Source organism: Echeneis naucrates, chromosome 21, assembly GCF_900963305.1.
Source record: "Echeneis naucrates chromosome 21, fEcheNa1.1, whole genome shotgun sequence".
Classification (NCBI taxonomy): Eukaryota; Metazoa; Chordata; class Actinopteri; order Carangiformes; family Echeneidae; genus Echeneis; species Echeneis naucrates.
The window spans coordinates 20,017,353-20,032,411 of NC_042531.1; the positions used below are offsets into that span (position 1 = coordinate 20,017,353).

General features: G+C 39.9%; 1 non-coding gene across 1 annotated transcript; it reads right to left on the reverse strand.

Moving 5' to 3' along the window:
* Positions 1-13,710: 13,710 nt before the first annotated feature.
* trnai-aau (transfer RNA isoleucine (anticodon AAU)) lies at positions 13,711-13,784 on the reverse strand. The gene has a single exon. It is a non-coding gene; the product is annotated as a tRNA-Ile (tRNA).
* Positions 13,785-15,059: the final 1,275 nt, after the last annotated feature.

Below are 15,059 nucleotides of genomic sequence, written 5' to 3' on the forward strand. Positions count from 1 at the left end.
GCAACTGATTCTTTTCTTTCTTGTTTTGAATTAAATCTGAAGAACAGTCAAAAAGATTGCGGTACCGCAGAATATAGTTGTGTTTCAATTCAGGTACTGCGACCTTCATAGGACAGGGCCTGTTAAAGTTGAACTGTGAAACGTGTTATGCCCTGGCCAAGGGGAAGCCAGTTTCCCAACTCCCAAGGAACGTGCATCCAAAATGTGCTTTTATAGGTATCTATTAGTTGACAACAAAGTAGCAAAGGCATCGGAGAGGGCACAGCCAATTCAACAAACATAACCAACTCAAGATTACAATGTACAAAATAAAAGAGAAAAGTACAGACAACACACTTCCCTTGAACAAAAAAATAAGAGAAAAGGATAATAAACACAAATAGCTTCCCTCCCCTACTGTTGCTAGTACTGCTAACAAAAAAAAAAAACTAAACAAAACACACCTGTGTAGCAGTAAAAAGAGCTAGTTAATTAACACAAAACACAACGTACAAAGCAGCACAGCACAGCAAAGTCCTAAAATGGGAGCAGTAATGAGGACAAGCCAGACCCAACACCAGAGAACTTCCCTTTTAAAGGACAAACAGCCAATCCTCTTGGTACTACAGACGTACCAGTTCATAGCATCCACAGAAAATATGTTGTACTGTTATATAGTTATTTCCAAATATTACTCTTCAAACAAACTGTTTCCCTCAGCCTGTTTTATAGTCAGGCATGTTTAGATACTGGAAAAATGGCCAGGTCACACTGTTTACAGCAAAACTTGAATTGTTTGACAGATATAAGCGTCCTTCATGCAAGCAGTGTAAAGAAGTTGGACGTACATGTTTTGCTGTCGTCCAATGAGGAGCAAATAACATTTTTGCTCTGTGAATTTAAAAGGCCTGGGGATGAATTCTGTCTTCAACCTCAGCGGAAAATCCAGATGCCATTACTCCAGGGGTGTTTGACAGAGTTGGACATAGCTCATCATTTTGATGAACTCCCCTGATTTCCCTGTATATTCACCACATCCATGGCCCACCAATTTTTTTTTTTTTTTTTTTTTTCAGCACAAGATCTGCAGTCTAAAATTAAACTAGATGTTAATGAAAACAAGGATTGGGTCTTCCAGAATATTTATCAAAGTTGGCTACTCAAAGAGTAGTGAATTTTCCATAGAATGTATACAACTGCCACACAAAAGTGTGCAGACGCTCCTGTTTGAGCAGTGTACTGTCTTTATAAGGGAAATGTCAATGTCATAGTTTCAAATTGTGTTAGACAATAATGGCAGTATGTTTTTTCAACAATGATGAACTCCCTCTCCCCTTCTCTGTGTCGGGATATGAATGAAGTGGAATGTGTAGAGCGAGCCAGGCCTTTTCACCCAGCATTAGTCTTGGACTTCGATAATGCCCTTGTGACTGAATGGGATAAAACATCTGCAGCAGGATCCGGCATCTGGTGGAAAAGTAAAGGCTGTTTTACCAGTAGTTTGATGCCCATGGTTTTGCAATGAGATATTCAATAATCTGTCACATATGGGTATTATTTCTATTTGTCCACATATTTTTGGCCACATTGACATGCTCATTCATTATGGGTAATCAGTGAAAGACATCACATACTGACTCTGTTGTATTGGTTTTTGCCCTTTGCTGTGAAGTCAGTAGTTAATGTGAATATCCCACATAACACACAGCTAAATATAATGGACATATTGTGACATCCCACCAGGGAACTGTTATCCAAATCCCAAACAACTGCTCACAATTAGTGGTGAGGCTTGACATATTCACACCAATGTTGACTCCTTCTCTCTGTGGGTGAGAATGTTTACTTTTAGACTGACGTGTCAGCAATTCAAACAAACAGCTGGCTCCCACTTGATAAAGTGTAACAGCTTCACATGTGCACGCACGCAAACATTGTTTCATGTAGTCAATGTACAACTAAAACGCACAAAATTTTCCCAGAGTTGGAGTTGATCAATAACACGCTCTCCTCTGTGAGTCCATCACAGCCCAACCATCACCATGTTCACTATGACCATTGTGACTCTTTAAACTCATTATAAGAAACTGATAAAGGGCAGCACAGCGGTTAGTGCTGTTGCCCCACAATAAGAAGGTTGTGGGTTCGGTTTCCAGCCTGGGGCCTTTCCGTGCAGAGTTTTCATGCTTTCCCCGTGTCTACGTGGGTTTCCTCCCGCTGTCCAAAGACATCTAAATTGTCTGTGTCTGTGTGTGAGTGTGAGTGGTCGTTTGTCTCTGTCTGCCTATGCATGTTGGCCCTGGACAGAAACCTGTCCAGAGTGAACCCTCAATCAGCGCTATGACCTGGAAACAGATCTATGAATGAATGGAAGCCAGGACAGTGAATCACCAAATGTTTCTGTCATCACAATCATGTTTGTGCTCAACTTAACAAAAGACTTTTTTTACATACTTTTCTGGACATAGATGCTTTTTCCACACTAATATGGCTCACTACTTTGAATGTTTTATTTAAGTGGTATTGTTATAATTAGCAGAACATTGGACCCCAAAATGCAGACAAAAGAATTTGAACTGTGAGTTGCTTAGCTGTCCAGGTGAGAGGGGCCGCAGCAGTACAGGGTGGGGTGTCTCACTGAGGGACCCGGGTCCAAAGGGAGAGTGTTCCAAAGGCTGGAGGAGCAGCGGAAGCCGGAGGGCGGATTGCTGGGCTGAACAGGGCAGAGAGGAGTCCAGGTTTCTGAGTCACAACAGGACTACAGGAACTGGGAACTCAATTGCAAAGAGAGAGCTGACTTAGAGACACAAAGCAGCAACAAGACGCAAACACGACAGTCGCCTGGAGCCAAGGTGTGGTACCGTATGGGTAAGCACACAATCTGGCGATGTTTGGTGAGCTGAACCAGGCTTTTATCCGGAGAGGAGAAAGGGTTGCTTGATGACAGGCAGGTGTGCAGGTGAGTGGTAACTCCAGCTCCGCCCAACTCCAGACAGACACACAAACAGAACAGGAAGACAACACAATGAAAGAGGAGGGGAAACAGTGGAAACACTGGGATCCTGACAGGTACAGCTAATCCTATGTGTAAAAATGTGTCTCTTCATATTGCCTGAGAACCTCACTTAAAAGCCTAGCACATCACTGTACCCAGTCTGGTGCTTATTATATATCAATCCTAAAACTGTACATTACAACTATTCAGTACATTATATCATTATAATTTGTGTAATTCGTGTAAAGACGTGTGTAAAGACGTTGAGCATGTAAGTCAGCCCTTGCCTTCCAAGTCATAGCCCACCTCTCAATGGCCTGCTGTCATAACCCTAAAACAGGTTACCATGGGTAATCCTATCAATCAGTGACAATCAGCTGCATTCAAGTCCTCATTCTTAAGCTATGTTAAACATTTATGTTGTTTTTTTCTGGCATTTTGTCATTATTATAATCACAGTTAGAGGGAGACAAGAACCTTGATGCAAACCAAACTAGAGCGGCCATTCGCTGGCTTCTTTCACTGCTCACCTCACCACTGCTGAAACACAGAATAAGTGATTATTTCTAAAGCTGTAAAACTATGCCATGTAATAAACTACAAACTTCTATGTTTTTGCATCTGGCAATCCCTGAGACCAGTGGGTCTGTTCCTCAGCTTGAAGTCCCTAGATCATGTTCCCTATTCTCTCCAGTGCCAAAGGCAACCAACCGCCATTAACACAGACCCCCTTTTTTAATAATATATCCATCATTTTCAGATTTGTTTGATATGACAGTCTTTTAGGTGTACAGTGAGTCAAATAACTGAAGAAAATAAGAATACTCCTTGTCCCCTGTCTACAAAAAACAGAGTGCCTGGCACTTGTGTGTCAGAGTTTCCACACTGAGCATTAAGTGACTAAGCATGGCTCACAGTGGTACACTGCCGAGGCATTCAGTTCCAGCCAAAGCAAACCAACTTCTTTCCTCCAACATGCAACCACACAGCAAAATATGAATGAAAACAAAAAGGCTCAGATCCATTAAACAGTGCAAATCATCATGTTGCTGATAGATGGAAGGTGATAAAGTGGGCACAGAGAACATGTGAAATACTGATGGAATTTCTCTGCCCCTTCACTGCTGTCTATGTTCCCTGTTAGAGACCATTTTAATTCAGGGGCAGGGAGTTTTTATTGCTCCCAGTTCCCTTTTACTAAAACTTTCTTTAATAAAGGGGAACATAAAATAGGCATTTTACGGATACAGATCTATAATCTGTGCATACTCTGGAGACTGAGCCACCTCTACACGGTTTCACAAGCTATGGGGGACAGTAGATTGCTGCACATGTGAACTCTTGTGGTGAATTCGTGAATCAAGACAAAAAGATATTGTGCATGATATAGTGCTGCAGTGGCTAATATTGTCAACTAACTCTAAGAAGGTTCTGTAAGTTGATCACGCTGAGTTGATCTGGGGGCATGTTCTCGCTTTTCCTCTGTGGATTCCCTTTCTCCCACAGTCCACAGCCATGTGCATTAGTTTAACTGCTGACTAAATTACCCATAGATGTGTGTTCGTGTGAATACTTTTTTTTTTGTACACTGGTGACCTGACTGGTTGTAACCACTCTGAGACAGTTTGATGTTATGAGGAGCCATTTAGACAAAAGGAGCTCTCATTGCTTCTTCCTCAATGATCTGGCTTTTTTGGTTTGACCATAAGATGCCTTTACAAAACCAATGGATATGTGGTACAATTCCACAAGTCGATGATTCATATATGGCCACAGGGCCAGTGTTGGGGGAGAGATTGTTGGTGAGCTTCATGCCACAAAGTGAATGTGTTGAAAAGCATCATTAGAGAATGTATAGGTTCTCTGGAGAAACTTTGAAAGCCAAAAACCTTTGGTTTTCATCTACATGACGTACGTTTTGAAGATGACTGAAAAAATAATTATTGGTTGAAACATTTGATGTTACAAAACTCAAGCAAAAGAGCATTTAATGTCACTGTTAAGCTGAAGTGATGTTAGCTGATGATAATGCAACTGTGGTTTGCTCAACTACTTTCCATTTGACGAACTTGGCAAGATTAATCAAGGAGCGTGGGAGCCCCTCTATATTCCGGGTGGTTTGATGCTGCTTGTGGCCAAAAGAACAAGGGGAGGGGAAGTGGCTGAGGGTTTTTTACTGCTGTAGTCGTCCGATACATGACTCACACTGCTGGCTCTGCATCTTTCCACAAGAGCTATTAAAAGTCAGGGCCCTCTAATGATTTTCACATTGAGCAGCAAAGCTGTAAATGCACTCTCAGTGAAGCTCCTGAGTCATAGCAAAAAGCACCAGCAGACTCATCTCTTCCACCTCCTCCCCCTGTTTCCTTTAGTTCTCTGGGCCCAAACCAAGCATTCTGTGGCATCCCCGACATGCTTACCCATTCATGGTCAGGATAGCTGCTGAACATGCAGTCTGTAAATCTCCCTGGACCAGTGAATCTGCACAGTGCCAAGTGAAATGTCTAACATGAAAAGTCATCCAGATCTGTGAGAATATACAGAGAAACAGTTACCTAACTCCTGGATTTTTTCTCTTTATGCCCATGAAAATAATATTATTTTGGCAGAGACAGAAGGGTCACTAGAGTCCCTATGGCCCATGATTAGTGTCATATGATTAAAACCAGTCCAGTAAATGTAATGCATTCTACTTATGCCAAATTGACCACATATTTTAATCTGGAGTAAATTTGAAAAACTATTATTTAGTATGTTTCCAGTGCTAAGAGACTTCTACTGTGAGTATAAAGTGTCAGTGCAAGCAACTGCAGGAGACTGGAAGACATGGCCTACCATTCAGGCTGTGGTGAGAAGAATTTTGACTACATCAGCCACACAAATGGACATTCATCTCGAATAGAACCTGTTTAGGTCAACATACTTCTTCAATTCTTATTATAGGTGTCAAAAGTTGAGAAAGTTTGAAGCAGTTTTCATTGGCCAAGTCAGATGATTCTCTCTCTCTCTCTCGATATTCTTGTTGTGGCACATCGGCTCATGTTGCTCTCCTGGCAGCACCCAGTTGGCAGCACTCGTGCACGACTTGTACAGTGTAAATAATAAAATGACTGATGACTGAATTCCATTTGTGGCTTCAGTTTCAGGGTCATGGCGTTGTTATGCTGACTCACTGTCACCAACTGCAGGCTTCCTGGGAGAGATGACAAGAACAGTCGCTATAAATATTTTCAATGACATCTGTGTAAATGGACCTTAAAACATATACATAAACTCAAGGTTGGGTCAGTTTAAGTTTCTCCTAGATCACAACATGTGGTAGCAACATGCTATACTGTATAGGGTATAGATATTTTTTATAGTACGTATATATACGTAAATATATACTAATATATATATACGAGAGTGATATATCCCCTAAATGACATACAGTAAATGGAAGCATCACTTCTGATACAGGGAAATACATGCCATATGCTGTCATATTTCTGTATAGATGAAGAAATGTTTGTAAGTGTGTGTTCCCACATTTACCACATACTGTTGTGGTGCAGTGACTGAGTATGTTGATACTATGTTCAGCATCTGTGTTGCTGCTGTGGCTGCATGACAACAGATTTTCAGTCAGATTTGCTCAGTTATCCAGGGTTGTATTGGATAATTTTAATCACATTTAACATTGCAGGAGGAGTACTCTTGATATTAGGAGCCCCTCCCCCCAAAAAAAAAATAAAATAAAATAAATAAATAAAAAAATCCTGTGATCCTATCCACACAGGATTTTTATAAGACTGTCGGCAGGAGTGGCCATTGACTAGGAACTGAAGAAATTAGCAGAACAGCCTGACAATGTAACGCATCCCAGTCCTTCTCTGAACTCAATGTTAAATTACTGCCAACTGAGTTAGTAGCAGTAAAAAAAAAATGGTTGTATTCAGTCATTGAGTTTATAATACACAATATACTAAACAACTCTGTGTTTATGCTCCATGAAACTCACCTAACTGAGTTAGTCTGTTATGACACGGCAGCCTCTTTTCACAAACTCAACATTCTCTCCTTGTTAAATTATCTACATGCAGTTAAATCACACTGAGGTTTCCAATAATAAACACAGAACCTTTCTCTCTTTGTGAGTCACTTTAATTCTTAAAACCAAAATTAGACATTTTGGCAGACCAAGAACTGACTTCTAACAATTCACCACAAAGTCATAGAAGAAATGCAATTATGTGTGAATAATCAAAATTAGCTAACTGTGACAATGGAAGCTTCCGGATCCCTTCAGAGTAACTCAGACTCCTTGAACTACTTGACCTCCACACTAAACTGAAGACATACTTGTTCGGAGTCCGGAGGGTAAGAGGACAAAATTAGGGTGGTTATGGCCTCCAGAAGTAAAGATGTTTTTCTTTCATCTTTTATGCATCTCCAAACATCTTTACAAACCATGTGTTGGTAATGGTAATAAAAATATTAACCTGAACCCGAGCAGAAGCTAAGGCTGACAGGCAGTCTGCGAGCCGCGACTTTTTATCATGCTCTTCCTCTGCGCCTGATTTTCTCCACCTATTGATCTGATGTTGAATGTATTTATACCAAGGTCTTCTACTGCAGGCAGGCTGTTGCACTATCCCTAACTTATAACTTATAACTTATAAGTTGTATCGGGAAGGAAGCACAACAAATGCCTTTAAATGCATTTACTTTGTGCAATGAAATGCAGTGGTAACTTCACAAGCAGCCTCGTGTGAGGCTTTACTTGCAGTGGTTCTTCAGTGCCATCTGAAAGGGTCAAAACATTAGAGACGAATACAAACAAACAAACAAACAAACAAACAACAACAACAAAACAGCACCAAATTGAAAAACTGAAAATTGTCACCATCATTGTATTTATTTCCAACTGAAAGCTGTGGCAGTTTAATCAGATAGCAATAAAAGTGAAGTTCATTTCCTGCCTGAGAGGAAAACATTCTTTCCAGACTAAGTCAGCGAACTGAAACGCAAAGCGTTCAAAGATGAGATTCTTCTATTAAAAGAAAACAGGAAGTGATGCTGTGACATTACAGAGCAGAGAGGCCTACACATCACAAACTTGAATGCTTTATGTTTAGAAATTAAAGGCTGTGACAAGTTGCTGTACTGGCCTTCCTGTCAGTTTTGAGATGTTGGATTTTTCACAAATAGAAATAATAATGCTTACAATAGGGGATAATGTCATGTGAGCAACAGAGGACAATGCTTTTGTTCTGAGCAGCTGAAGTTTCTCACTCTAAGTCCTAACACCAGATTTCAAACCAGTGTTGGATCATGTTTCCAGACCTTCTGGAAGTGGTTTGGCTGACTTGTTTTATAATAGAAGCAGCCTGCAGTCCAGATTTGAGCTTATGTTGAGTTTCCTGAAGAGATCTTCCCCTGGGGACAACAAAAGAAAACTTCTTCTCTGTTTCTTAACGATGACACATTTCACCACCAGTTTCTTCACGTTCTCATACACAATTTCAGATATTTTTGAGATATGCACACAAATACATTTTACAAGATTTCATTTCTATTTTGATATATATGTTTAATTTATGTGATGGTAATACATTTCCTTTTAACATCACTTCTGATACAAGGACATACTGCAGATTCCAGATAGATTTCTGGATGCACATGCTTAACTGAGAAGTAAGGTGGGCAAAACTGCAGAGGATTAATGTGAAAACTAGTTTCTCTGTACATAGGTCATCCTGCGCAGTGAAGTTCAAATATTCAAGCAAGGTAACTAAGACTTTAACTCTGCATGTCAGTTGGTTTTTCTTTAGGATTTAACCAACCCAGAATTTGGCACTAAAGTCCCTTTTCTGTAATAAACATATAACTGTGCTCAAAAAAAAAAAAAGTAATCACAAATAAATGTACTTTGAAGGTTCTTGTTGTGTCTCATGGATATGTAAATGTATTTAATTTTTCTCTTTTGAGCCAACTCTTCGCCTTCCCTGCCAGTTTTGTTCACTTTGTTTTCATCCCATCACTTATTCCTTAAATCTGTTAAGGCAAAACTTTTGCGTGATTCAAACAAACTTACAAAGCTGCAGAGTTTCACGACACATGCTTATATCTTGAGCAGCTGTCCCTCCTAAAACTCAGAGGAGATTTTTACTTAAAACCCACGGGGAAATATCAGTCTGGTAAACTGCTGATATCGTTGCTGTCACTGGGCTCAGGATGTACTTTGGGTTCAACCTCCATCTTATATTTTTAAAAAAGCTGTTTTAAACTTGCTAAACAAATGCTGAATTGATTATTTTTCAGTATCACTTGTTTCTCAAGATATGCACAGTAAGCATCAACATGTGCTGCTGAGAAACGGTGCACAAAACAGACGAACAGCACCAGAGTCAAACTTGCAGGGGTAAAGTTGGATTTGTGCCAGTGAAATTAAATCCTGAAAGGAACAGCACTTAGATAGAGCAGATATGGCAGAAGGAGAAAAATATCTGGCCGGTGTGAAAACAATCCAGAGTGCGTTGACTTTATGTGTCACATTCCTAAATTTGCAGGGTGACTTGCACTTTCAAATATCCACAGCTCTCAGAGAAAGCGGGGGGAAAAAAAGATGACAGAGAGCACAACACAGAGCAGGATGAGTAGTTTTACACTGTTTACTATCGCCTCTATTAGCCAAACATGTTGTTGCTGTCAAACTTTGACTCTGGCTTCCTTTCCTTTGTGCCAACTGCTTTGAGTCCACTTCTCCTCAGGTCCTGATCTTCAGCTTCTCACCTGCCCATCAGCAACAGTATATAGACCCCAGGGGATCTCCTGTACATCATATTGGCTCAGCCCATTTTCAAATATGATAACATCCTTTTATATCTTTTTTTTTGTTTGTTTGTTTTTAATCTCTTTTGCCCACAATTATTTGATTGTAGCGTCTTCAAGGTTGCAGCATTCTACATTTTTCTTAGCTTTGATAAACAACAAATTCCAAATTCACTTTGCATGCTCGGACACTACAGTACATCCACTTTTATTCATTGGTTTATGTTTGCTTATTATATATAAGCAAACGTTAGGAAAAGTTAGGACACCACCAAGGATATTCCATTGCTTATATCTGCAGTTTAACAGAAAAAATGAAGGATCAAATTCAATAAACACTTTGATATCAGAGACTGATCCTGGTGGCCTTGCTACCAGGATCAGTTGTTTTCTCAAACATCTAAAAAAAGCAAAAGTCAAGAATCACCAAATCCTTAATCACATCTAAAGGTGCTGGTTTGAATGAAACTAAGCAAACAGTTGTTTGTTCGTTTTTATCCTTCCAAACAAAAGACCCCATACATTAGATTTATTACCACCCTGCTTCCAAAGGAATGACTTATAACCTACATACAGCTCACAAGCTGCCAGAAACTGGCCTGAGACTGGTGTGGCCCTGCCCCTTTCGCAGCTACTAGTAAGTAAAAGGAAGATGTGACAGGCACTGAAGGACAGGCAACACCTGGAGCACAAAGGAGAGAGAGCAGAAACCCAGCGATTGTGTAGGAACATGTGACTATCTATATAAAGATGTGTTTCTAATAGCTTTTTGGAGGAAGTGTCAGACTTTGACACATGTTATACTTGTTAGTAGAAACAGTTCCCCTCTGGTTTTGGTGTTTTCTCAGGTTCTGTTGATTTGTCTGTTGACAAATACTCTCTACACTCTCCTCTTCTTTATGCTTTGGAGGAATTGGAGGAATCATGGTCTTTAACGAAAGTCATAATAATGACTAAAATTGACTTTTGGTGGAGAAGAGTAATAGTTGCGTTCCAGCTGTCAAGGCTGACAACTTGTGGGAGTTATTTCTGTCAGGCCATGTCACTCCTGTCTTCTAATAATAATAATAATAATAAAAAAAAACTAGAAAAGGACTCTTAATTTGAAAAATGTTTTTGGTATGAACAAGGAACCATGTTTAACTCTGTGCCTTTTTCAAATAAGAGTGGTTTTAAAGGCTGTATGAAATGAAAACATGCTTCTGCATGCCCACCCAGTCATCTTGTTATTTTCTTCACTTCATTTCCTCTGCAATTCCACCAAGTCTAAAGACGACATCCCCAGGAGCACGACCAGAATAAAGGTCACACAGTGGACTTACAAAAGACCTATTTAATTATGGGCTGTTAGCAGCACCCTTGAAGCCAAACCAAATCCTGCTGGATACCTCCACTTTTAATAGTGGATTAGGAAATCTCCTGGATGAGAGATGTGAGGATCTTGGGATGCTTACTGAGGTCACATGGCCTGGAAAACAGCTGCATAAAAAATTTTAAATAATTCTCCATTCGTGAGAATTAATTCTTCAAGTTCTGTTGGTTCTCATGACCTCATGTTGAGGATGCAATGTGCATCTGTATCTAAAAATTGTAAAGACCTTTTTCGTTTTTATTTAGTTTTTTGCTAAACTAGAGAAAACATTTGTAATGTATAAATCCAAAGGGTTTAAATCAGTTTGGATGTGGTTTGTGATTCAGAATTAGAAAAAAAAATCCCTTTGCCACAATGCTACAGTGATGGAAAAAAAATTGACCTTTAATAGATGTGAATTTATTTTCCAGACTCTTTGCCTTCCGTTGCAGCAGATATTTGTCCACTTGGCTCTCAGTACACTCCTTTCACTCTTTTTCTCCTCACTCTTCCTCCCACCACTTCCTTCAGTTTGGCTCCTCTCCTCTCCATCTCTCCTCCCTTCCTTCTCCTGTTGTTTGATCTCCCCTCTTCTCCCTCTTTTTCTCATCATCATCCTCCGTTTATTCTTCCACATCCACTTGGAATCTTCCCGGGTCCCATGCTCATGACTCATTGTACCACATGGTACCATTTTCTTGTGAAAGTGAGTGAATTTTTACTGTTAATGAAAATGTACTCCCTCAACACCCTCCATGTAAAAAAAATAAAATTAAAATAAAAAAAATCTCTAAACATTACCAGTTTTGATGAAAGCCGATGGTGGAAAACCATGTAAGTCATGTCAGACAACTATGCACACTTTTTCAGATCTTTCAGTTAAGACTGCCTCCTCCTGGTGTAAAAGAGTAAATGTCAATCTTTCCTCTATTCACAAAGAGAGAGAGACAAGACAGAGAGGGTGGTTCAGGGCTCAGGCACACGTAAAATGTTAAGGCATTTTTAGAAAAAAAAAAAAGGGCCACAGAAAAATGTGAAAATGGACTGTGCATATTCTCCTTCTCTCATAAACCCTTTTATGGCCCCCACAATCTTTGTGTGACCTTTGTAAAGACAAGGTTAAAACTAGCTGAACCGCAACCAACCACATCAATAACCCTGCTCACAAATAAACACATCTGTATTCACGTCCGAGTAAGAATATCTATAATATCATGTCACTGGCCTGTTTAGTGATGAGGCCTTGGCCTCTGGAAAAAAATGACCTCACCACCAACAAGAGCCTTCGGACATAAGTGAACATCTGGGAAAAAGACAATGACTCAGTTAAAACCCCATTAGTTTCTCACACACACACACACAAAATGAAGGTGCCAAATTCGTGCCAGTAATCTTTCTTTTCCTTCTCTGCATTATATTGTAAAACACTTCAAGGCAAACAATTGGGTGACAAATATTTCAATGTAAACCATTTGTATGTAAATGATGAAAACCGCACCAAAGGGAAAACTCGTTTGAAGTACTGACAAATATTTTTATCATAGTAGCTGTAATTTATAAAACAGCCGTGGTGTTGTGGTGAACACTGGAATATATCTGTATGTCATGGTCCAAACAGCAATGAGCAGTGAACCTTGTTTACGCAGTTAATGTTACCATTTGTAGAGCTGGATGAGGCTGTGACCTTTAACCTTTACTTAAGCATGTTACGACTGCTGCTTGTCACCGTAGGGCACTGTGCTTTGAGGCTGAAATACAGGTCAGCCCTGGCCTTCACTGACCCAACATGACTCTGATGGACTCATGGTGGTGAAAATTCAAGAGGCCTGTTCTGGAGACACAGCACCTTGACCTCATGTCCTCTTTACAAAGCATCCTTCCATCTGCTTCACAGCACTGACTCTCACATACTGAGACAAACAGTTACCTTATTGATCCCAGAGGGAGATTCAAAAATACTTTATTTATCATATGAATCTGCAAAACTGTGTTGTGTGTTGGCATGACTCGAAGTTGTGTTGTAAGGACTGATTTTAACAGGACAGACTTTTCCAATCAGCTCATTGTCCGCACTCATTAACTCAGACATGTGCAGACATCTGCGCTGCACTAAGCAGCGTCCTCTCACCGTGCACAGACATGTAGGCTAATTCACAGCATTTAGTTTAGATGGCTGTACTCTTTCTGAGCTCTTTCTAAGGGACGCACACGCACAAAAACAAACGCACGATAAGGGTGGAGCTGCTTTGTAAAGGCCTGCAAGACATTGAAAGTCTCTTATATGTTATTGACACGTCCACTTTTCCGTTTTTCTTTATATGATCTTACAATAACAGCCTGTCAATCACAAAGTACCCCACCCAGCTGTCCATCATCTGCTTTCTGCTCTATTTTCCTCTAAATGGAACCATCGTCTAAAAAATTATCATGTTCTAACTTCTTCTTCAATTAGCGATTGAGACCATAAATCCATCAGGAAAATGTCTCATAAAGTAAAAGTTGAAGTGATGATAAGGGCCATTTGCACATAAACTTGAATAAAAGTGGATTTAATTTCAGCCCAAAAGGAAAGTGGCCCGTACGGGGATCGAACCCGCGACCTTGGCGTTATTAGCACCACGCTCTAACCAACTGAGCTAACCGGCCGGTGCTAGCAGTAGTTTTCAAAGAAAACTAACTCCGCCTTCCTTGCAGTCTGTATGAGCCGGAGGACTCGCACTGAGGCGTGTTGTGACAGATTGCGGGTCAGCAGCCAGGCGGAGGAGTGACCGGGTTCGGTTACCTGCTCTCAGCCCGCCGTGCTGAGCTGTCAGTGCTGGCTCAACACATAGACATGGGGCAAGAGTCAACACGTGTTTGTGTACAGCTGATGCACTAACACGAGCTGTGACATTTCCATTTATAGTGAAACGACAACCCCCCCCCCCAAAAAAAAACAAAAAAAAAAAACACACACACAAATAAATAAATACATAAATAAAGCGATGCAATGTCTCCAGGAATAAAATGCAAGTCTGACTACAATGAAGCTGCACAACGCAATGCAACAAATTTCCATTTGCTTGCAGGGAGTCTTGGCCTGGGTCGTTCCCGAAATAGATATAACATGAAGATCAAGGCAGAACAAAGAAAAGGCTGACACCATGTAATATCTGGCCACAACATAGAGACGATGATTTCACACTAAATCACCACTTCCTCAGCTGCAGTGAAGATCAAATACATTTATATTAAGTTAGTGGTGTATGTTGTATGTTTTATTCAAAACAGGACTCAGAAGTGACTAACATTCGGGGAAAAAAAACTAAACAAAAAACACCACAAGACTTTTACTTTATAGTATAGATGAAAAGATGGCAGCCAGATATGCCTTTACCAAATTAAAAAAGAACCAGCAAATTTTCTGTGATGTTCATTCTAATTACAGATTTAATATAATATTTAACGATGACTTGAATGGTTACTTTGAAGATGTGATCAAAAGAGCTAAAAAAATCAAACTCACTACTTTAATTTTCACATTTGACAATGCTCCTTCCATGTTACAATCATACAACATAGCGGCTGTAGTCATGCAATGGATAAAAACTATGGAATATTAAAGACTATAATAAAAGTTAAGGTTCTATGTTAGTTTCTCATAAATGCTGAAACACATTTCTTGAAGCCTTCCATGTAAATGTGCCAAAATGAAACTCGCAAATGTTTTTTGATTCTACAAAAACAGATTAGAATAAAAAAAATATTGCATTAAATGAAAAACAGTGTCCATGGGATGTGGCCACTCCTAAAAAATTAATCAGTTACATTATGGTACTTCCTGCTGCAAGTTTTGAATGGCTGGATTCAATAGTTCCATAAAGTAAAACTACAGTACAGTGAAGGGCAAAAAGGACAAAGGCAAGTGAAAAGCCCATTGCA